The following is a 16086-nucleotide window of genomic DNA, read 5'->3' as shown; positions in this document are numbered from 1 at the left end:
TATGAAAGTAAATAAGGTAAAAAGGTATATGGAACTAGATTGTCTAAATCATTGATCTACATCTCTATAAAGACAACGTACAGCTATTATTTTTAACTCATTATTAAGGATCAGCTTAAATTATGTGCATATTTGAGTTTAAAGTGAAAGCATTGCTACAAGGGGAAAAAAGATTAAGGTAACAAAGTACAAACTATTTCATAGGTATTAATAGAAAGAAATACTGTTAAATAGCTACCATAAATCAGGAAGATTTCTGTTAGAGATAATAAATTCCTTCCTACTTTGTTAAATATTCCACAGCAGCCAAAATGAACTAGTCAGTATCACCAAATGTCCTGTGCTTTCCTGCTCCAGGGCTTTGATAAAATATGACGTGATGGAGAAGAACACTAAATTTGGAATGACAGGATCATGATTTGAATTTAATCCCTGGTACTTATTACCTGTATCACTTTTGGTAAGTCACTGACCACTGGAATATCTAGCAAGAGCCTGGTATGAAGTCAACACTTAACAAATATTTTCCAACTAAATGGCTATTCTGCATTTCAGGATATTCTTTTACAACTACTGCTTAAATAAATAAATAAATAAATAAATAAATAAATAAATAAATAACTACCTCAGAGCATTTAGGGGTAAGATGAAATTAAATACCATGCCAGAAAGTATCTAACAGTACTCAACAATTAGTCTATGTTTGATCATTGTTTGTTTAACCTATTAGACTACTCCACTGGATTAGCGTCAGAATTCTATCCTTTTTCCTTAAAGCATATGACAAATGGAACTTATTAGCACTTTGGTATGGTTGGACTTATGGTCCATTCGTTTCCCAAGGTTGCCATAACAAATTACCATGAACTTGGTAAAGCATCAGAAATTGATTTTGTTATAGGGCTGTAGGATAGAAGTATGTCTCTTATGGACAGACTCTTTTGTGTGTGTGTGCTTGAAAAAAAAATGTTTATTTATTTTGAGAGAGAGAGAGAGAGAGAGAGAGAGAGAGAGAATGAGGAGGGGAGGGGCAGAGAGAGAGAGATAGAGAATCCCAAGCAAGCTCCACAGTGTCAGCACAGAGCCCAATATGGAGTTCGATCCCACGAATCAGGAGATCATGACTTGAACTGAAATCAACAGTCAGATGCATAACTGACTGAGCCACCCAGGTGCCCCTGGACAGACCCTTAAGGACAATTTCCTTGGGTTAGGATCCACCTAATTCAGGATGATTTCATATAAAAATCCTTACCTTAATTACATCTGCAATGATCCTTATTCCAAATAAGGTCACATTCTGAGGTTCCTGGTACTTTTGGGGGCTGCTATTCACCCACAAGTAGATACTATAATCTTTATCTATTCCACCCCTTCCACTTCTCTTCCTGTGTTACACTGCTGATTCTCCTATGTCGTCGAGCCCCAGGCTATTCAGAGTCAGGACCACCATGTGAGAATCAGCAACAACTGAGAGTTTGTTAGACATACAAATTCTAATGTCCATCCTAGGCCTACTGTGGGGTCCAGAAATCCATATTTAAAGAAGCTATTCAGATGACTTGTATGCAAACTGGAGTTTTTCAGGCATTAGTCTATCTAGCCCACACCCATCCATACAAATATGTTATATATTGTCATTGATTATAAGGAAACTAAAGCAAGTATTAATTCTTTTCTTGTTAGATCTAAAAAAAAACAAGAGACATACATAAAGAGGGCAAATGCCATTTACTGTGAAAAAACGTGTGTGTGTGTGTGTGTGTGTGTGTGTGTGTGTGCATATATATAATGATAATTAGGATTACTGGCTTGAATTGCAAGTGATAGAAGTGCCTCTAATTGCCAAGATCAGATAATCCATAGGAATTGTGTTTACATCAGATTTATATAATCTTCATAAAGTGACTTGACATTGTCCATTTCCTTAAATCACTATTCATCTAAATGAAAATCATTTTATTTTTAAGAACAAGTTTGTTAGCTGTGTTAAATCCGAGAACATAAAATTTTGATTCAGCATTTTATGCTCATAGAAGACATAAATATGTTTTGTAACCTTCCATTGAGAGTAATTATCAGTCAATGATCACTAAAGAGATGCTTACTTTGACAGAATTTCCAAACACGAATCTGTGCCTTGAATAATGTACACAAACTCCTTGTCAAAAGTTATCATATAGAAGGAAATGCCAATATTCTCATTTCCCTTTGGAAAATCTACTGGGAAAGTATGCTTGGAATAAGGATGAAAACCAGTTTTATGCAGCACTGTAAGTGGTGGTTATTACTTAATCTGAGTATCTGGAGAGTACAAATAATAAAGTGAAGTCTTCGGACCTAGATAATGATTGTTTTTTTTAATCTTCTTTGAAGAGGGGGAAAGTTAAATAATCATTTTCTAGCTCTATTTTAAACACGATTTTAATAGAGAGAATACAAATCTAGTGCTTCTTACATAAATGTCAGTCAATTACCATATGCTCCAGTCCAGTCACTCTCACTAGAGTTCAGTATTCCTGCAAGATTTGGACAATATCAGAGATCAGTCCTTGGCAATATGACTTATAAATATCTTGCTGTCCCCTGCACTATCTTTAGCCATGTCTAAGTTCTCACTAAAGTACTGTGGATTTCTCTGCTTTGAGGGGCTTAGCAGAGAAAACACTGGAGTGTGTACTCAAGCAGTGAGCTGAGACACAGGAGAATATTTTCCCTAAAAATAGAAGCTGACCACTAGACCACCTTAAATAGAAGGCATGAAAGACTTTCTATTAACACCTCCCAATCCTGGCTGAGGATACAAGTAACAGCATACTTCAAGAAACTCTATGACTAGCTACTTCACGGACAATTTTTAGAGTCTTGGACTTAATTTTTTTAAATAGTTTTTGACTATCTATAGCAGGGATATAACATATAAATTCACTATGGTTTTTAAAAAAATAGGAAAGATTTCAATTATATCTATAAAGAGATTAAGAATACTAAAAGCCAATAAAAACAGGGTGTCTAGAGACTCAAAGACCCCCATGAAAAGCAGCACTTATGTCACAGTTGTTTATCTGATTAAATGGTACCAGTAAATTAGATTATTTCACCTCTATTTTGATATTCTAAGAATCCAAGTCAGTTGCAAACAATTCCTATTTGCACATAGTTTTTCCTAAAGCAAGAGGAATGTTAGGATAACATAGAGTCTCTAAGGAAGACTTCCCAGAATTGACATACAGGCCTACCTTGAAGATATTATAGGTTCAGTTTTAGACCACTGCAACAAAGTGAATATTGCAATAAAGTGAGTCAAATTAATTTTTTGGTTTCCCAGTGCATATAAAAATTATATTTACACCATACTGTAGTCTATTAAGCATACAAGAACATTATGCCTATGAAAACAATGTACATACCTTAATTAAAATACACTTTAGGGACACCTGGGTGTCTTTTAAGCACCCGACTTGGTTTTGGATAATGATCTGACAGTTCATGCGCGAGTCCCACATAGGGGTCTGCGCTGACAGGGTGGAGACTTCTTGGGATTCTCTCTCTCCCTCTCTCTCTGCCCCTCTCCCACTTGCATGTGCACATGCATGCTACCCCCTCTCAAAATAAATAAATAAACATTAAAAAAACACTTTATTGCTAAAAATGCTAATCATCATCTGACTTTTCAGTGAAACCTAATCTTTTTCCTGGTGGAGGGTCTTGCCTCAATGTTGACGGCTGCAGACTGATCACAGTAGTGACTGTTGAAGGCTGAGATGGCTGTGGCAATTTCTTTTTTTTTTTTTTTTTTTTTTTTTTAATTTTTTTTTTTTCAACGTTTATTTATTTTTGGGACAGAGAGAGACAGAGCATGAACGGGGGAGGGACAGAGAGAGAGGGAGACACAGAATCGGAAACAGGCTCCAGGCTCTGAGCCATCAGCCCAGAGCCTGATGCGGGGCTCGAACTCACGGACCGTGAGATCGTGACCTGGCTGAAGTCGGACGCTTAACCGACTGCGCCACCCAGGCGCCCCTGTGGCAATTTCTTAAAATAAGGCAACAATGCAGTTTGCCACATCAATTGACTCTTCCTTTCACAAACAATTTCTCTGTAGTATGTGATGCTGTTTGACAGCATTTTACCCATAACGGAACTTTCAAAATTGGAGTCAATCCTCTCAAACCCTGCCACTGCTTTATCAGCTACATTTATGTACTATTCTAAATCCTCTGTCATCATTTCAACAATCTTCACAGCATCTATGCCAGGAGTAGATTCCATCTCAAGAAACCAGTTTCTCTGCTCATCCATAACAAGCAACTCCTCAGTTGTTCAAGCTTTATCATGAGATTACAGCAATTCAGTCCCACCTTCAGGCTCCACTTCTAATTCTAGTTCTTTTGCTATTTCCACTATATCTGCAGTGACTTTCCCCAGTGAGGTCTTGAATAACTCAGTGTCACCCATGAGGATTATAATCAACTTCTTCCAAACTCCTGTTAATGTTGATATTTTGACCTCTTCCCATAAATCACAAATGTTCTTAATGACATTTAGAATAGTAAATCTTTCCCAAAAGGTTTTCAATTTACTTTGCCCAGATCCATCAGAGGAATCACCCTCTATGGCAACGATAGCCTTTTGAAATGTGTATCTTAAATAATAAGACTTGAAAGTTGAAATTACTCCTTGACCCATGGGCTACAGAACGGATGTTGAATTAGCAGGGATGAAATCAACATTACTGTCATCGTACATCTCCATTATAGATCTTGGGTGACTATATGCATTGTCAATGAGCAGTAATATTTTAAAAGGAATCATTTTTTTCTGAGCAGTAGGTCTCAACAGTGGGCTTCAAATATTCAGTAAAACATATTGTAAATAGATGTGCTGTCATCCAGGCTTTGTTGTTCCATTTATAGAGCACAGGCAGAGCAGATAATTTAGCATAATTCTTAAGGGCCCTAGAATTTTTAGACTGGTAAGTGAACATAGGCTTCAACTGAAAGCCACCAGGTGCAATAGCCCCTAAGAAGAGAGTCAGCCTACCTTTGAAGGTTTGAAGCCAGGCACTGACCTCTCTCCAGCTATGAAAGTCCTAGATGGCATCTTCTTCCACTATATATAAGGCTATTTCATCTATAGCGAAAATCAGTTGCTTAATGGAGCCGCCTTCAAAAATTATGCTAGCTAGATCTTCTAGATAACTTGCTATGGCTTCTACATCAGCACTTACTGCTTTACCTTGCAATTTTATGTTATAAAGATACCTTCTTTCCTTCAACCTTATGAACCAATCTCTGCTAGTTTCAACTGTTTCCTCTATAGCTTCCTCACCTCTCCAGCCTTTGTAGAATTGAAGACAGGGCCTGGATTAGGCTTTGGCTTAAGGGAATGTTATGATTGGTTTGATCTTCTATCCAGAGCACTAAACTTTCTACGTATCAGCAATAAGACTGTTTTATTTTCTTATCATTCATGTGTTCACTAGAGTAGCATTTTTGATTTCCTTCAAAAACTCTTCCTTTGCATTCACAACTTGGCTGTTTGGTATAAGAGGCCAAACCTTCGGCCTGTCTCAGCTTTTGACAGGCCTTTCTCATTAAGCTGAATCATTTGTAGCTTTGGATTTAAGGTGAGAGACCTGTAATTCTACCTTTCACTTGAACACTGAGAGGCCACGATAGGGCTATTAACTGGCCTAATTTCAATACTGTGCGTTTCAGGGAACAGGGAGGCCCAAGGACAGGGATGGTAGACAAAGAGGGTAATGGATGGTCATTGGAGCAGTCAGAACACGTTTATCAATTAAGTTTACTGTCTTACCCAGGCATGATTTCTGACACCCCAAAACAATTACAATAGTAACATCAAAGGTCACTGAACACAGATCAGCATCACAAATATAATAATAATGAAAAAGTTTAAATATTGCAAGGATTACCGAAATGTGACACAGAGATAGGCAGAGAACAAATGCTGTTGGCAAATTGGCGCCAACACACTTACTCAATGCAAGGTTGCCACAAATCTTCAATTTGTTAAAAAACACAACATCTGTGATGTGCAATAGAAAAAAGTTCAATGAAATGAGGTATGCCTGCATTTCAATTAAATGCTAAAAAAGCTGATGCGTGAGAGCATCCAATGTTATAGTACCCATATTACACCTTTGTTCTGGATAAAAGAATGAACATTGAGAGCTTCATTATCTGTTTCTTTGCTCCATCGGCTTGAGTGGTCAAGATAACCAGCCTGATTATTTGACCCACGGACACTGTCAAATCTTCTGAGCCTTTATCCTCAGCATTGCGCAAAAGAAGATGATCTCTCTTCTATGTTGGAATACATAGACTCTACACAAGAGCATAATTAAAAAAATATATTCTTTAAGAAATTTTGTCTAGATCCAAGTCTTTAAATCAACTCTCTGAGGATTTCAGAAGTTGAAATGGAAGACATTCTTGCACTTACATTCATGGGAGGGCATGGAGGATTTATCTCCCTTTAATCTGTATGACTATGTACGTCCCCACTATGTAGGGGGCATACAGATTTAAGATGTGTGCCTAATATATGTATTTCATGATACAGCAAATTATTTTGGGATCAAAGTGAAGGTATTAAATACACAAGCAAAAAGAAAGATAAATATCATTTCAAAGTCATTATAATTTTAAGGGATTAAAAGGTAATAATTTATAGGTCTTCAAGAAGGCAAGAGGGTTGCATTGTCTAATATAAATGAAAAGTTGGAAGGCTTGTTGGAAGAAGCCAAATGTTTATAAATTTGAAATTACAGATGAATTCTAATACGTTATGAGTCAATTCTCCTAATTTTCACTGACATTTTATTTTTTCCAATGATAACTCTTTCCCTTTGCAAATAGAAAAACAGTAGTTATTACTATTAGGCATAGAAAGATCATTTAATATCTAGTGCAATACCTACAGTCCATAAAATACAAACTCATTATTCAAATTCCTATTATACATTAAATCAATAACCACTCTCTATTTATTACTAACATTGTTTTTGGTTTTAATGGAATGGGATAAGGAAGGTGATGGCGGATGAGACATATTCCAAGCTTTAGAAGAAAAACAGATTCATCTTGTATATAGGTTGATGTTGGAGACGTGACCGATGGGTCTCTGAATCAGAAAGAAAAGATAATACTTGTAATGAATATAATCAGCAAAATAAGTGGAAGAAAGCTGCATAACATAACCTTTAGTTCCAAATAACAAAAAGGACAATACCTAGAAACTTCATGTGATAACCAGGACTCAACATGAAGAGATTTTTGTTCTTAACAAAAGAGCAATCACATTTTGTAGAATTATCTCTATTGCCTTCTGGCTCAACATTAAAATATAGAGTAGAAAACAGAGAGAGTAATAGTTGAAAAGTTTCGAATTTTTTTAAGTATGTAAGAACTCAAATTCCAAGTGAATTAATATTTTGAGTGAATGTTTCAATGGGTATTATGTATACAGAAGCAAAAACTATTCTGTTCAACACTTCTATTATTTTAGTGTCAACATTCAAAAATGATACTTTTTGTTTGTTTTCAGTAATTGGGGCAAAAACAATTCTTAAAAGAGAGAAAATTATTGATAAACATAAATTTCTGTTTACCAAGTACCACATCTGCGTAACAAACCTTGAATTTTCTCAGATAATCACTGCACTGGAAAAATTACTGGTTTAAGAAGGCATCACCAATATTCCTCTCCACTTGCACCTTCTACAGCACCCCTGAGAACTACAACCCCAACAACAACAGGCAGCCCAACAGCCCTGAGATGGTCAAGATGCCTTGAATAGCCAGCTGCTAGCCAACACATCTTCCACAGCAAGCAAGCCCCGTGAACTTGGAGAATAGCATGCATGACCTTCACACTAGGACACTGTTGCTTCATCTCCAGGGAAGATAAGGCTCATTTCCCCCCTACCCCCCAACTCCCACTGACCATCTTATTGGAATGACAAGGAGACAAATTTGGCTAAAGTCAGATCCATGGACTGAAAGTCAAAGCAAAGAAAGAGTTAGGCAACTGGCCTATCTATGGAAAGGTGAACGACACCCACAAAGAATCCAAAAGGAAACCAAATGAGTTTTGAATTCTGACTGTGACTCTTCCCAAGGGGTTCTTCTGCTTACTATTCTTTTCAGAGATTTCTCTCTGCCTGGGGCTAGAAGCCAGCAGTAAGGATCTATTATAATATTTATCTTTGGGGAAAGATGCATATAAAGCTAGTGAATCAAGTGAGTTGCAGTACATGAATTCCATATTAACAGCAAGCTTATTAATTAACACAAATATTTAGACATCTAGTCATAAAATATAAGCAACTTATACTGTAACTGGGCTAATGAAAATTTCCTGCTTTAGTATAAAGAATTTTTGCAATAATTTTAGGGGAAAATATTTTTTTCATCTGAAAATATAATAGCCTAATTTCCTCATACAGAAATGTATAAATCAAGAGAGTGATCATTAATTTTGTCTTTCAAAGTGTTACAAGTTAAAGTCTTGGCATTAATAAAAGCAAAGTGTTAGGACAAAAAGATACCCATACATGCACATTATAATCTCTGTATATAAGCCAAATTAGAAAGCCAAATGACAAAGAGATCCTTTTCCAATTAGTAACAATATCTGAGATAGCCTTAATTGGAAATATATAAAATTTTACACTAAAAAAAAACTAAAGAGAAATGAATAGACAGAGAGTTATGTTTCTGCATGTGTTTATTTAGTATTATAAACATGTACTTTTTCCCTAAATTAATACAGAGATTTTCTACAATGCCAATCATCATCTCAACAGAATTCTTCTCAGGACTTCACTAAATAACTCTAAAGTTCATTTGTGTGTAGTTGAAGCTATTTAAATTGTGCCTTTATTGGGGCTGCTAAAGGAAAGGCAAGATAGAGTAGGGTGAACTGTTCAGGATTGGCTAGTTTGAATAATTCTGGAGGGCTCTGGCCTATGGGAATGGTCTCCAGTTGCCTGGTACTTGATTCTGGGATGATTTAGGGAAATGGAAATAATGGCTTCATGTTTCAGAGTTTGGTAAGAAGGTGGTTGAGGGATATGGGTTTGGGACTGGTTGGTTTGCCTATGAAAGATGTACCCTTTGCTACCTAAAAGGGGCAGTCCTTCGCCCACTAGAAAGGTTTTTTTTAATGGCAAAACATCATAATATACAGAAAACATGTACATACATACATACACACACGTATACACAGACACAATACAAACTGAAAAAGTAAACAGACAAAAACCAGGAAAACAATTTTTGAAAAATTACAGTCATGAAGGATCACGAATTCACACATTAAAGATAAACAATAATTAAAGCAATTTGAAATCTGTTTTAAGACCAGATAGATTGGGGCGCCTGGGTGGCTCAGTTGGTTGAGGATTTGACTCTTGATCATGGCTCAGGTCATGATCTCACGGCTGGTGATTTCAAACCCTGCCTTGGGCTGTGTGCTGACAATGCAGAGCCTGCTTGGGATGCTCTCTCTTCCTCTCTCTCTGCCCCTTCCCTGCCTGTGCTGGTGTGTGCATGTTCTCTCTCTCTTTCTCTCTCTCTCTCAAAACTAAATAAATAAACTTAAAATACAGAGACCAGATAGATGAATAGATATAGAAATAGGTATTTTGACATGTTAAATGTCATGTGTTACTTTATGAAGAAGATATATTATACATTATAAAGAAGATTCAAAACAGTAAAGAAGGGAAAGATTACTTGTTAGTCAATAAATGGTATCGGAGGGACACCTGGGTGGCTCAGGTTAAGCATCCGACTCCTGGTTTTGGCTCAGTACATGATATCATGGTTTCGTGAGTTCAAGCCATGTGTCGGGTCCTGCGATGACATTATGGAGCCTTCTTGGGATTCTCTCTCTCCCTCTCTCTCTATCCCTTCCCCACTCATACTGTCTCTGTCTCCCTCAAAATAAATAAACTTAAAAAAATTCAATGAATGGTATTGGAATAACTAGCAGTATAGGGGAGGAAAAATGTCTTTTTCCTCTATCTTTCTAAGTTCTCAGTTGGGGCCCCTGTAACAAAAAAATAGATTAACAAGAGAAAAGCATACGGATTTATCTAATTTAAGTTTTATGTGACCTAGGAGCCTTCATTAAGAACATGAAGACCCAAAGAAGCAGTTAAACCTGAGAGTTTTTATGCTACGCTTGAAGAGTGGAAGGTCGTGGGAATATGTGACCGGACAGGAAAGGGTAGGAGCTAATTGCAGTAAACTGTGGGAAGCAGTAAGGCTTATTCCCTCAGATTCCTCTTGGGCTCCCTTTGTCTTCAGAGGCAAGAATGCTCCTTTTCTTCCAGTCTAGGGATGACATCTCACATGAGGCTCTTATAACCTGCTCCAGGGAAAGTCAGAAAATCCTTCCCGCACCTGCCATTTCACAAATTCCTTCTGCTTGAAATACTCAATATACCAAGATGCCATATTTGGGGGTGGCATGTCCTGAACCCCATCATTAGCAAGTTGTGTAAAACTTTTACATCCTATTCTCATACCTCATATAAAAATAAATCCATATTCCCATAATAATAGGAAAATGCATAAAGCTATGAAATGCATAAAGGACATACCACTGTGCTTTGCGCTTTACACAAATTGTCAGAGCAGTCTTACTTTGCAATACTTCCATTCTTCCCACTTACCAGGAGGAGACTGAGAGCTTAGAGGTAAGCAGCTAACTTAAGACCACACTGCTAGAAGGTGACAGAGCCAGGATACCTTGACAGTCTACCTCTAGATGTCCTCTTCCTTACTCACTCTACTGCATTAGTATCTATGAAGTCTATGCTAAGTAATAAATAAAAAATCTCAGAAATGTAGATGTGAGCACACCACATACAAATACTTCTGTATTTCCAGGAAAAAAATGACAGAAAAGCAAGCATATATTGAAACTATGACAAAAAATTAATATTTTCATTACTAGTATATAAAATGTTCATCTAGGGGGGCCTGGGTGGCTCAGTCGGTTAAGTGTCTGACTTCAGCTCAGGTCATGATCTCACAGTCTGTGAGTTTGAGCCCCGCGTCAGGCTCTATGCTGACAGCTCGGAGCCTGGAGCCTGCTTCAGATTCTGTGTCTCCCTCTCTCTCTTCCCCTCCCCTGCTCATGCTCTGTCTCTCTCTGTCTCAAAAATAAATAAAAACATTTTAAAAAATTAAAAAATAAAAAATAAATAAAATGTTCATATAAATTTGTAAGAAAATATTAAGAACTCAGACACAATTTACCTCAAGTCAAAGAAATGCAAATTAAAAGAATAAAGTATGATGTACCCTGGCAACAAAATCTTTATGTAATAACACCTGTCGATGACTGTGGCGTTTGCATGCACTGCTGGTGAGACTGAACAACCTGACATGTTCCTATTTATTGTCCTAGGGATCCTTCTACTGGGAATTATCAGAAGGAAACAAAACAGGTGGTGGGAAAGCAAGCAATATTCACAGAGATTTGCATCAAAGTGTGACCAACTGCAATAGGAGAAAGATGAAATGAATCATAACATATTTTAATAAAGGGCAGTCTTTTAAATCATGTCACAAAAGCTCTAAAGTCCTAAAAGAAAAAGTTTTACTATATATAAGCACAGCAAGAGAACTAGAAAAAAACTTAAAAGGAAAACTGAAAAAATGTTTGCAGCATATTAACAAAGTATTAAGGATCAATAACTAAAGAGAGCACCTACAAATCGAGAGAGAGAGAGAGAGAGAGAGAGAGAGAGAGAGAGAGAGGCCAGCCTATGGAAGAAACGGGTGGGAGTATAAATAGGCAGTTTTCAGAAGAAATATAATGTCCAATAAGTACATTAAACAATGCTCAACTTCATTAAAATAAAAAAAATAAGTAACAGCAAATGAAAGTAACAATGACATGTTTTTCACCTTTTAAATATTGGCAAATATGTAAAGATTGGTGATATCTAAAGCTGGCAAGAGAGTGAGAAAAGCATTGGTAAGAATATTCAGATATAGCTGTTTTGAAAAGAATTTGACAGTACTTTACTAGAATTTTTAACTTTTATTTGGAAATAATTTTAGAATTGCAGAAAATTGCATATTAGCTCAAAAGAGTTCCCATATATCCTTCACCCTGCTTCCCCTAATGTTGTTAACATTACACACATCATAGTACAATTATCAAAACAAAAAATTAACATTGCTATAAAATTCTTAACTAAATAAAGATCTAATTCAAATTTCATCAGTTTTTCCATTGATGTCCTTTTTTTTGTTTCAGGATCCAACTAGGATCACACATTACGTTTGGTTGTTATGGCCTTTTGTTTCCTTCAATATGTAACAATATTTCAATCTTTCCTTATATATAACCAGATTTTAAACACCCACATCATTTACCCGAGCAATTTCACTTATAGGAATTATTCTGTTGAAATTTGTGCACAAATGTGCAAAAATGGACAAGGATGCTTATTTCCAGATTTTGAAATCCTGAAATGTTAGAGGTGAAGTAACAAGCGGGAAGAAAATGACTTATCCTTTCCACTTTAAACACTTTTGTATTCCTTGGTATTTTTTCCCTAGTATGTATTACGTAAGTTTATAATAAAAATACAATAAAACAAATTATAAAGAAAAAAGACTGTTAATGGCTAGAGTTGGCATGTTAAAGCGGTCTCGATATTCTCTTACACTAATAACAGGACAGTAATTGGTAAAATAATGTTGGGGAATATTTTGGATGGGAGATGTTTAACAATTTGGCAAAATTTAAAATGTGCCTACTCTTTGAACCAGCAAGCCCTCTTCTAGAAATTTTTAGTGTAGAAATACTTACAGAAACATTTAAAGAGGTTTGTATATAATGATGTTGCTGCATTTTTATTTATAATTTTACTAATTGAGAATCAACCTAAATGTCCAAGAGAGTGTTCTACATGAAGACATTTCCATAAAATCATATGCTATGCTACTGGGTAAGACCTGGTAAATCTCTGACTTGAAAAGATGTCCAAAATATATTATTATTATTATTTTTTTTTTTTAAATATTTATTTATTTTTGAGACAGGGAGACAGAGTGTGAGCAGGGGAGGGGCAGAGAGAGAGGGAGACACAGAATCCAAAGCAGGCTCCAGGCTCTGAGATGTCAGCACAGAGCCCAAAGCAGAGCTCTAACCCATGAACTGTGAGATCCTGACCTGAGCCAAAGTTGGATACTTAACCGACGGAGCCCCCCAGGCGCCCCCACAATATATTATTGAATGAAAAAAGTTTAATTCATTTATGTTAATAAAGTACATATATGTATACATATACATATTTTATTTATTCATAAGCATTTATTTGTGCACATGATACATATATCTATACATGCATAAAGTATATAAAACTATTAACAGTTGCTTTTCTTTTAAAATTGAAATTATAGCTGGGAAAGGGTTTATACCTATTTTTTGTGTTTGAAAAATTTTTTTAAATACTTATTTATTTTTGAGGGAGAGACAGCGCTTGAGTGGGGGAGCGACATAGAGAAAGGGAGACACAGAATCTGAAGCAGGGCTTGAAACTATGAAACATAAGATCATGACCTGAGCTGAAGTCGGACGCTTAAGTGACTAAGCCACCCAGGTGCCCCTATTTTTTGTTTTTTTCACAATGCTATTTCTCTAATTAAAAACAAAACAAAACAAAACAAAACAAAAAACCTCTTAAAAGTAATAAGAATGGTAAAACAACATGAAAAAGATTTGTGATGTAATGCATAAGTGAAAACAATAATGGTACATTACTCAATGATTAAAGCCATGCAAATAAACATATGCATAGAGAAATAACTGTAAACAAATGCATAAAATTAATTAAAAATTATAATTGAGGGGATGGATTTTGGATGATTTAAAAATTCTGTTCTCCAAATACAATGTTATTATATTACTTCGAAAAAAATTATATTATGATTAAAATGTTGGACTTCCTTTAAAAAAAGACTTTTACATAATCTTAACTATCTAATAGACTATGATGTTATTATAAGTCTGAAAATTTTAAATATTCTTAAATCCTTCCTATTTCTAAGAAGAAATTAGAGAAGTACTAGGCATTTATTAAACAAGTACCTACTAAAATGTAGTAAACTCTATGCTGTTTTAATTGCTTTTCATGTTAATCTTTATAACAACCATACAAGGTAATTCTTATTGTTCCCAAATCAGAGATTAATCCAATGAGGCACAAAGATGTTAACTTGCCTAAGGTCACACAACTAAGTAGCAGAACTAGCCCTTGAAAGCAGATCTGGTTCATTCATAAGTTCCTACTCCTTCTACCGCAATATACTGTTTCCTGAATCTTTGTTTTTTATATTCAAACATCTCGCAGAACTGTAACAGGCAACACCATCAGCTACTCCACCCATCTTCCCCATACACTACTGTTTTTATTCTTTTATTTCTTTATTTCTTGGGCCAAGTGACCCAGATATTTACTCTGGTCTGCACAAGTCCTTTGACATTCTGAAAGTATTTACTGAGCTGTTATAAATATTTCATGGAATATTAGAGCAGGAAGGGACTTAGGAGAAAATCCAAATCTTCCCCTTCTTTTTTTTTTTTTTTTTTTTTTGCAAGCAGAACTCAGAGGTAGGTGAGACTTACTCTAATTCTTTTTCATTCAGACTGCTGCCATTGGGCAGAGCAGTGGTCAGGTGAAAAGATGGGGCACCTTTACTACTCACCTCTATCTTAACATGTGGCTGAAGAGCTAAAAGAAGGGGCCTATGGGAATGGCAGAGGCTTGCAGATAGAGCTCTCATACTTACCCAAGAAGCCCTTTCCTAATAGGCACTTAGGAACAGTATTCAAGGTGGGAACATTCTTATACCTTGGTTCAAACAGGTTGTAAAGACTGCCTCTACAACTCAGCACAGGCCAACACCTAACTTTGACAACTTATTCCTCAAGGTCATTTCATGATTCAAGGGAGGCAAGTGACACTGTGGTTAGCTTTAATCTATCAAGCCCATTTGGGGAATTTATCCTATAAAAATAATGGCATCAGTATTTTAAAATATATACATAAAGATGTTTATTAAAGCATTGCATGTAGCAGTATCAAACCACAACAGCAACTTGAAAAACTCCCAAACATTCATCAATATAGAGCTCACTGATTAAAACTGATATATCTGTTATGGTATGCTATGTAGAAGGCTAAAAACAGATCTGTATCTGCTTAAGTAGTTAAATCTGTAGAATAATATATATAATAAGATCTCATTGTTGTAAAAACAAGACAATCACAAAGCATTTATACATGTACATATATACCTCTGTTTATATAAATAAAGAAAATAGACTATTAAGACTTGCAACCCAGGGTAAGGGGCTGTACAGAAAACTACCTTACTTGTTTTTATCATTCATCTTTGTAATGTAGTTTTTGCAGTGGTGAACATCCCTATGCCTATTTTCTTTATTCATTAACCATAGACAACAATGATTACCTCACATAATTGTTGTTGAATCAAATGAATTAACGTATGTGTATCCCTGGCCTTTGTAGGCACTTAATACGTCATATTGTTATTTTTTAAAATTTTTATTTATTTAATTTTGAGAGAAAAGACAGAGCACGAGCAGGGGAGGGGCAGAGAGAGGAGATACAGAATCTGAAGCAGGCTCCAGGCTCTGAGCTGTCAGCACAGAGCCTGACGCAGGGCTCCAACCCACGAATTGTGAGATCATGACCTGAGCTGAAGTCAGTTGCTTAACCGACTGAGCCACCCAGGCGCCTCAAAACAGTTCTATCTTTAAAAAAAATACTGTCTTCGATATCCATAGATCCAAATGTATAAAAAAATAAAAGCTACCATATTAGTTGAAATTAACACTCAAACTCTAATAGGACTAGCTTGCTAAACTTTAATAAGAACTAAGAAAAACTAAGATTAAGTAAAATTATCTAAGGAGCACTGTGGGTGTATGGCAAATTCCTTAACTTCTCTAACTATAAATGATCTCCTTTGTAAGATGATGATGATAATGTCTGCTATGCCTTCT

General features: G+C 35.9%; 1 protein-coding gene across 1 annotated transcript in view; it reads right to left on the bottom strand.

Annotated features, from left to right (window-relative positions):
- Positions 1-16086, bottom strand: part of ZCWPW2 (zinc finger CW-type and PWWP domain containing 2) — an 82373-nt gene that overhangs the window by 14421 nt on the left and 51866 nt on the right.

The sequence above is a fragment of the Panthera tigris genome, chromosome C2 (assembly GCF_018350195.1).
Source record: "Panthera tigris isolate Pti1 chromosome C2, P.tigris_Pti1_mat1.1, whole genome shotgun sequence".
NCBI lineage: Eukaryota > Metazoa > Chordata > Mammalia > Carnivora > Felidae > Panthera > Panthera tigris.
This window is presented reverse-complemented; position numbering and strand designations above follow the sequence as displayed.